We start from the raw sequence: 9,069 nt of genomic DNA, 5'->3' as shown, positions 1-9,069 counted from the left end.
TATGTGATCCTTCAATATACTACTCCATATTGGATTACTTAAAGTTATACGAACCAACATCACCTTCATGTTAACTGGGCCTTAAAGGTTATTTTTTGGTGAATGACTTGGTGGAATTCCAATGTTCCATTTTCTTTCAAAATGGAACTCATTTTAGGCAAATGTAAACATTAAAAGTTTTTTTTCTTTTTTTCTAGTCAAAGGCCGCAGGTCAGGAACCACAGCTGGAAAAAAGTGCCATAGCCCAGTGCGGCAGTGAAGTCTGGGCTGAGAGAACTAAAAAGTCCATGTGGATATTTAGAGGATTTTTGCGTTCAGAGTTTGTGTATGAGAACTGTTTATCGGGATGCAGAGGAGGTCCTTCTGAAGAAGTTACAAAACCAACCTCAGAACAATGCAGAAGGCTGCACTCCACTGCTCATGTACTACAGGTGTGTCTCTGCTACTGAACTGTGAGAGCCTTTTAAATGACCAACTGAAGACATGCCTTGATTTATTGTGGGAACTAAGTAAAATCTCAGAAAGAAAAAGTCAATAAAATAAAAAGCAAATACACAAACAGGTGCACGCATGCATCTGAGAAACAACAACATTCCTGGAATTTTGTGCACTGCTGTGTCTAGACTCGAGTTTATGGAGTGGTACGATCAACAAACAAACCAAAAAAAAAAAAATCCACTTAGTAAACTTCTGTGGGCAAAACCACCTTGTTCATGAGAGCGGTCAGAGGTGTTCGGTCACATTCGGTGGCGCGAACTAGAAGACCACAAGTGCAAAAATAACAGCTCAGTGTAACAGTGCTGTGCAGAAACGTATCTTTCAATAGACAGTTTGTCAAATCTTGAAGCAGATGGACTACAGCACCAGAATATTGTGCCAGAATCATCTTCTGTGGGCTCAGAACAAGGGCATGAAGTTTCAGTGAACTTGCAGTCATCAAAACTGCATGATTGAAGAATGGAAACACATTAATACGTAACTCTCAAATCCAAGTTTCTTTTGCAAAATGCTGAGCCCATAGTCTGAAATTACTTAATCTATGGACCCATCCTGCCTGCTATCAACGGCACAAACGGTAGTTATGGTGTGATCAATGTTTTCTTGGCACACAGTTTTTTAGTCCCAGCTCAGCGTTGTTTGAGTGACACAAAGCACAAAAACATGCATGCTGACCAGGTGCATCCCTCCATGATCACTTTAATTTTTCTGTAATGGATACTTCCAGCAGGGTAAAGTGGGATGTTACAAAGCACATGTCATCTCAGGATAACGCCACAAGCTTCTGGGTGCTTGTATTCCAACGGCCTATATTCTCCTCATCTGTCAGGTCAATAAAGAATCTTGGGGATGGGTTGGAATGCAATGTTAGCTGAGTGAACGTACAGCCAAAACCTGCAGAAACCCTGTTAAGATGTCAGACCAGCATAGACCAGGAACCATGTGGAATAAAACATCCAGCACACCGTGCCTGAACTCATGCTCTTGTGGAGGAAAAAGAGGCTCCCACCTGGTACTAGCCAGGTGTACCCAATAAAGTGGCTGGCGAACATATAAGAATTGTATGCCTGCAGACAAAATTCCTTAATCTTTCAGAAAAGCATTGAATGAGGCAACATCTACATTTATTTATTCAGCAGACACTTTTTATCTCAAATAGTCCACTACATGCAATTATGTGTCAAAAAGGGCATTACATACCATTAAAGCAGCCTTTTTGTCTTTTGTTCTTTTTCAAATACCTTTATTCAAGGCAGCTGAGACATGGGGACTTCTTGGTAACTCAGATGCCCCAGAGTCCTTTCAGCACTGCGGCAAAGAAACCATTCTGCTTCACAACATTGCGCAAGCCGGTAACGAGTCAAGGGTTACTTTTGTCTGTTAATTGGGGCCTAGTGGTTATTTGTGGTTTCCTCTCAACTTAAGTAACTGACTTCTGCAGTTCTTATTTTCTTGAGATGTATTTTTTCAGTATTGTGCTCGTATGTGCAGTAGGATGTGTCGTTATCGACGTTGACGTATCTATTGAATGTACAATATCTATGCATGTATTTCTTGAAACATTTTAAAGTATTGATTTACTCAGAATAATGATATAGGGAGACAGGGATCTGGACATATTTTTTCCTAAGATTGTTCCTGTAGGGGAAAAAATATATAAACAACTGATTTTACCAGAAGAGCTTTCACCATTGAAAATGGAAGCTGTAGAACTTGTTCTGGACCAAACCATATTATAAAAAATAGATTGTATGTAAAGTTAAGCTCACATGTTATTTAGACAAGGAACTGTTACAGGGCTCATAGTAATCATTACTGGATAACTACAAGAACATCCCAATATATCTGACAATAACTTTCACACACACACACACACACACACACACACTATCTGAACCGCTTGTCCCATATGGGGTCGCGGGGAGCCGGAGCCTAACCAGACAACACAGGGTGGGATGGGGACACACCCAGGACTGGACGCCAGTCCATCACAAGGCATCCCAAGTGGGACTTGAACCCCAGACCCACCGGAGAGCAGGACCTGGTCTAACCCACTGCACCACCGCACCCCCCTTCTGACGACAACTATAAACTAGAATTCGCAGAGATATGCAGTCCAGCAAATAATTACGTTTCATCCTTTTCATCACATTCTAACTGAAAAGGGAAAATCTCTGTCCTTTCATTTTTGTACATAGGATCAGAAACGCTACAGCTTAAAGAATCAAGTTTGCGTGAACAACTGGCATGCTTTTATAGTGACATTCGTCAAGAATAAGTATTCGAAACTAATTCCATTTTCATACGCATATGTTTGGGAACTTTTGTCAGTCAATTAACATGTTTACCTCTACTTTTACGAATTGCTGCATGTGGTTTTAACGTAAGGGCCATGGCAGGAAACTTGACCACACAGCCTCGTCTCAGTTTCTAAAACCCTAACCTCTTTCCCAGACCCTAACCGCTCATGCCCAGCCCAGCTAGTATTTTTCTGCCAGCTGCCTATAAGCCACTGCCTGCGTCCTACATACTCTCAGCTCTGAACCAGAGATATGAGGGGCCTCCCTGAACGTGGATATTGACACCCGGGTTGCCACAGGGGTATAGACAGCGAGAGACACCGAGAAATTCAAAACCACACAAGCCAGCCAAACTCACACAGGGTCTGGACGTATATGTGAAAGTACTTTTGGACTGGGGCTATGGGGCTTCTGGGGTGTTGGGGGCAGTCTTCCAATTAACTGTGGCTTCACCACTTTATTCCATCACTAAATGCAGCTGTGTGACACAGTTATTCAATTTCATTAATGCTCACATCTTTGCTGCAAAAATAATTTGCAAAATATAGATAATCTCTTTTAGCCAAATGACAGCAGTGTCCTCTCACATTCATAAGGCCCTTTAAGCTGGGTTAGAACGATAAAGCTAGAGAAATATTCTCCAAAGGTACCCACAGGTGCAAAACTGCATTTTGTGCAGGAAAACAACAGAAAACGTAAGATTTCCGCGCCACTCGTACCGAACGCATCAAAACCTACGTTTTCAAGGTGTTCGAAAAAACATTATCCTTTTACTGAAACCTTGAAAAGTGAGCTGTGTGGTTACTGTGCATGAAAATTAGTGAAACAAGACTTTGTTATGAAGATTGTAAGTCAGTGAGCTGCCTAGAAATGGTGGAGAAACTGAACTACACGAGGTGAGCTTTAGGAGTAAAAGTCCTTAAAAATGGACAGTTTTCAAAAGATGGCATTGCAGTAATAAAATTACATCAAAATATTCATTTAGAAAAGCACACTTTGCAGGTTAAGTCAAGCAAAATGAGATTATTAGAATTATCAGTAATACATTATGGAGTTTATATATTTTACTGTGGGATGGTTTTATATAACTTGATGCCACCACTGAGAACATGAAGAAGTTGTACGATCCCAACAGAGAATTGCCCTACGAGTTTTTTTCAGTCGGAGAGACGATGGTCAACAGTTCCACAGGAGACGCGCATCCTAAAGTAAATCAATATTTAGGAGAAGTATTTACATTACTTTTATATTCACATTAATCCATTTACCAGATGCTTTTCTCAAAACATAAGTCAGTCAGTTTGTCTGATATCACTGTTTAAAGTAGCATTCAATACATGGGTAGCTGCATATATAATTGGTAAAAAGTTAAAAGTTTTAAAACAGATAACATTACATGAGCAGCAGCATACATGATTCACACACACAGTCTATTTGAAATATTTCCATAATGTTTAGCCCATGGTCCTGACTCACTGCGAACTAGAACATTTTTAATGATGGAATGATTTTATTTATCTCTATTTTGACATAGGTATAGCGGGTTCTTTTAAGAGGTGATTTTGAAATGTGCATCCAGTTATTTGCAGAGCACTGACATGTGCGGCAGATGCAGGTACTGTAGTGATTAGAGCTGCAGAATTCAGCTTGAAAGACCCAGGTTTGAATCTCAGCCACTCCTGTAGTACCCTTGAGCGAGGTGTTTACTGTACATTGCTGCAGTAAAAATCACCCATCTGTATGCTGGGTACTTCATTGTAAGGCCCTTTGGAGAAAGTGTCAAATAGAAATAAAGGAATAAAGAAATAAATAAATGTGATGATAAATATCAATGACGTATTCCCTGGTGACCTTGGGATTCTAGGGGGCTATTCTGTTTCACCTGTGCTAAAGGCTTGTCGCTGCAGCAAAGACAGATGGAGGGCAGCAATGACCATCAATAACGTCCAGAATTTTGTTAACAAGTATCAGAGAGGAAGGCCAGACACCACCAAAAAAATCCTCTGAAAGAACAAACCGGACACCAATACAATAAGAGATCAGAAATAAACGGGCTGGACAGGACACACAAAAAACATTAGAGATAAATGTTACCCAGAAGAACTTCTGGCGTAACCCCTAAGGCAAATGGAAGTGAGTCGCATGAAATAACAACTCGTGAAAGTAACCAAGGGCTGATGTTAAAAGTAAAAGGTAATCCTGGGGTCAGCTGGGGGAGTAATTCGTACAAACAAGTCATGGTACTTTTACCAAAGGTACAGCACCAGTGCCAGATATATGATATTACTAACCTGTAGGTTAAAGTGTGTGTCCTTCCACACTTACTCCAGTTGTCCTACAAGTGAAGAACAAACTCAAAAACATGAAGTGTACAAATACTGTATACAGTGCTGCTTGAAAGTTTGTGAACCCTTTGTATCCATTAATTTTACCACAAAATCGTTAATCGGAAACGTTGGTTAAACCAAGTAGGTACGTCCCATCGGATGTGTAAATTATAATCATTTATTGATTTTACAAGTTTATTTAAATATCTAAGATTAGATTTTATAAGTTTATTTTAATATTTTATACAAGGATAATTACATATGAGGTTCATATACTTTCAAGCTGCACTGTACCTCGTAAATTCATACCAGGCGAAATAGCAAACGGTACTCGTAACATGTGCCCAAAACTCATTAAAAATCATTCAATGATTTGGGGTCAGGTGTTCTGGCAGTTTTTATTAAATCTAGACAGTGTTTTAGAATTTTAAAAGTAAAATAATTGCTCTGTTTCGCTGCACATCAATTAATGTTTGAAAATTATTAATTTATTGTTTTAAATCTTTTTTGCTATAAAGTCATAAAAACTGCAATTTAGGCATCTCACATTTCATCACATTAGCATTATAAAATTTGTTGCATGTCTGAAAATAGGATTTAAACTAAATTTCATCAAATACATCTATGTGTGCTCATTTAAATAACTTTTATTTAAGTCAATTTTCACTTTGTCATCCATACAGCAGGGTATTTTTACTAGAGTGGTTCAGCGTAAATACCTTGCTTCAAGAGTACAATGGCAATAGGATGTAGGTTTCAGTCCAGGTTCCTTCACATTACAGGTCAGTGTCCATAACTGGTACACTTGCTGCTCCTCAAAGAAGAATTTAAAGATACGAAAGGCTATGAAGCCTTTGAATCCAAGTGAGAGTAAAATTCTCTCAGCTCTTTCATCTTTAAAATTTAAATGCTCAGATATCAAGCACTGTCCAGATCACAGCTTACAGTGTTGGGGCTTTGCCTGCTTTTTTTTCCGTAGAGCAATTCAAGAAGCTGTTATCGGAATATTTGCAGTACTTAATGAGAATACAAAGAGAAGTAACCCTAAATACCGTGCTGCAGTTGCCAGTCGCATGTGTGTGGTTGTCTGGGGTTCGCTTGAAAGTCTCTTTGAATGAGTTGTGATCCTTCAGATGTGGACAATCCATCTTATTACAGTAACAATCTCATGTTTGTTACCTTACTGGAACTACTGCATTTGCAGAAAAAAAACAATCTAAGGAGGCGGCAGTGAGTTGTGATTCTTTCACCTTGTGTGTTTCCTTCTTTTAAGTCTCTTTTTGTCTGTCTTTGCATTTCACTGTCTGAGTCGCTCCTCTAAACTCTGTATGAGAATAGAAAGCGAGTTCATTAAATTATCAATAATGTCATGAACAGACAGACCTCACCTATACGGCAAAGTTTCCACCAAACTTCTTTGCAACATTTTCCAGCCAGTCCTTTCAAGTGCAAAACTAGTTTGACATTTGGTTTCTACCCATAAAGTTGGCACATCCTAAATCACAATCAATCTGATTTCCTCTTTAAAAGGTCTCAGATTAAAAAAAAAAAAAAAAAAGATTGACCTCAGGTATAATGAATCAATGCACCCTCAGTCTTAGTATTGAATGTACCCTGAGAAGGCCGAGTGGCGCACAGAGTGACAGTTAGAGCAGGGCTGAGGATCCCTGGTCCTCATGAACCACAGAAGATGATGACTTTCCTTCCAACTGAGCTCATCACCACTCAGTCTTCACTAGGATTGGGAATCACAACTGAGAATTTCAGTTCACTGGCAAACAGTATACATAATGTTTCACTGAAATTAACCTACATTTTAAAAACTTTTGTATATGTTTACATACTAATATAATATGTTAAATTTATTTCTGTAGCATTCCCTGATACAAATGGTTGTGCATGTAAACAGTGACTGAATATACATTATTCAGTTTGAGGAAAATCTAAAAATATTTAGAAATATCTCCACACCATTTGTTTAGTTATTACTTAATTGAGAGTAATTTGAATTAAAAACTACCATATGTGTTCAGCTAATGTATTCAGGTGAAATGTGATTCTAATCATGGATGTGCATTCATCCAAATCCAAATGAAGGCTAATACTAAAATCTCAGCTGAAAATGATAACCTGAAATATACCTCCAAGTGACCATCCACTCTCAATAACCTCTTCTCCACTTGACATCTGCAGTGGTCCAGAGCCTATACTGGGCATTCTGAGCACAAGGTAGCATACACCCTGGACGGGGTGCCAGCCCACAGCACGGCAATCACACGCAATCATATATAAACGCAGCATGGGCAATTTTAATTCACCGGAAACACAGCTTTGGACTGTGGGAGGAAACTGGAGGACCTGGGGGAAACACACACAAAACTCCACTAGGAAGAAAGAGTTCAAAACCATTTTTATGAGCCAATACACTTTGCTCAAGGCGCCATCTGCTGTAAAACTGGAGACACTGGCTTGCGTAGTTTAGCTGTCCATTATCATGTTCATTTAAACATTACCACTTTCAAAACAACACATTTTCTATATTTATATTATTGACAGAGGATCCATGCTGGCCTTACAGCTTCTGCAGATTGTCTTGCAGCATATTGATTCTGTTACCCCCACATTCTACCGCATCCCAGAGATGCTCTATTGGCCTAAGAAAACATTCCCTGCACAATTACTCCATAAATACCAGTCTTTCACATTTACACCCCGCAGATCCATGGATTCATTCTTTTATACCAATTTCAGATTTTCCCATCATCAAGTTGCAAAAAAAACACTTGGAGAGACCAGGTAAGGTGTTTCCACTCTTCAGTCATGCAGTTTTGATGACTGCAAGTTCACTGAAACTTCATGCCCTTGTTCTGAGCCCACAGAAGATGATTCTGGCTCGATATTCCGGTGCTGTAGCTCATCTGCTTCAAGGTTTGACAAACTGTCTATTGAAAGATACGTTTCTGCACAGCACTGTTATACTGAGCTGTTATTTTTGCACTTGTGGTCTTCTAGTTCGCACCACCGAATGTGACCAAACTCCTCTGACCGCTCTCATGAACAAGGTGGTTTTGCCCACAGAAGTGCTATTGGCTAGACTTTGTTAATCACACCACTGTTTGTACAGTCTAGACACCTGTAGTGTGCAAAAATCTTCAGTGTGTGGCTGTTTCACAAGATGTTGGAACCACCATGCATTGTATGGGCATCCATCCATCCATCTTCCTCCGCTTTTATCCGGGGCCGGGTCGCGGGGGCAGCAGTCCGAGCAGAGTCCTCCAGACTTCCCTCTCCCCGCACACCTCCTCCAGTTCCTCTGGGGGAACCCCAAGGCGTTCCCAGGCCAGCCGGGAGACATAGTCTCTCCAACGTGTCCTGGGTCTGCCCCGAGGCCTCCTCCCAGTGGGACAAGCCCGAAACACCTCCCCAGGGAGGCGTCCAGGAGGCATCCGGAACAGATGCCCGAGCCACCTCAACTGGCTCCTCTCGATGCGGAGGAGCAGCGGCTCTACTCCGAGCTCCTCCCGGGTGACTGAGCTCCTCACCCTATCCCTAAGGGTGCGCCCAGCCACTCTGCGGAGGAAACTCATTTCTGCCGCTTGTATCCGCGATCTCATTCTTTCGGTCATGATCCAGAGTTCATGACCGTAGGTGAGGGTAGGAACGTAGATCGACCGGTAAATTGAGAGCTTCGCCTTACGACTCAGCTCCCTCTTCACCACAACAGACTGGTACAATGACCGCATTACTGCGGACGCCGCACCGATCCGTCTGTCAACCTGCCGCTCCATTTTTCCCTCACTCGTGAACAAGACCCCGAGATACTTAAACTCCTCCACTTGAGGGAGCAACTCCCCCCTAACCTGGAGGGGGCAATCCACCTTTTTCCGACTGAGAACCATGGCCTCGGATTTGGAGGTGCCGATTCTCATCCCCGCCGCTTCGCA

This window comes from Scleropages formosus, chromosome 18 (assembly GCF_900964775.1).
Source record: "Scleropages formosus chromosome 18, fSclFor1.1, whole genome shotgun sequence".
In the NCBI taxonomy this organism is placed as follows: Eukaryota; Metazoa; Chordata; class Actinopteri; order Osteoglossiformes; family Osteoglossidae; genus Scleropages; species Scleropages formosus.
Note: the sequence above shows the minus strand (reverse complement) of the source record.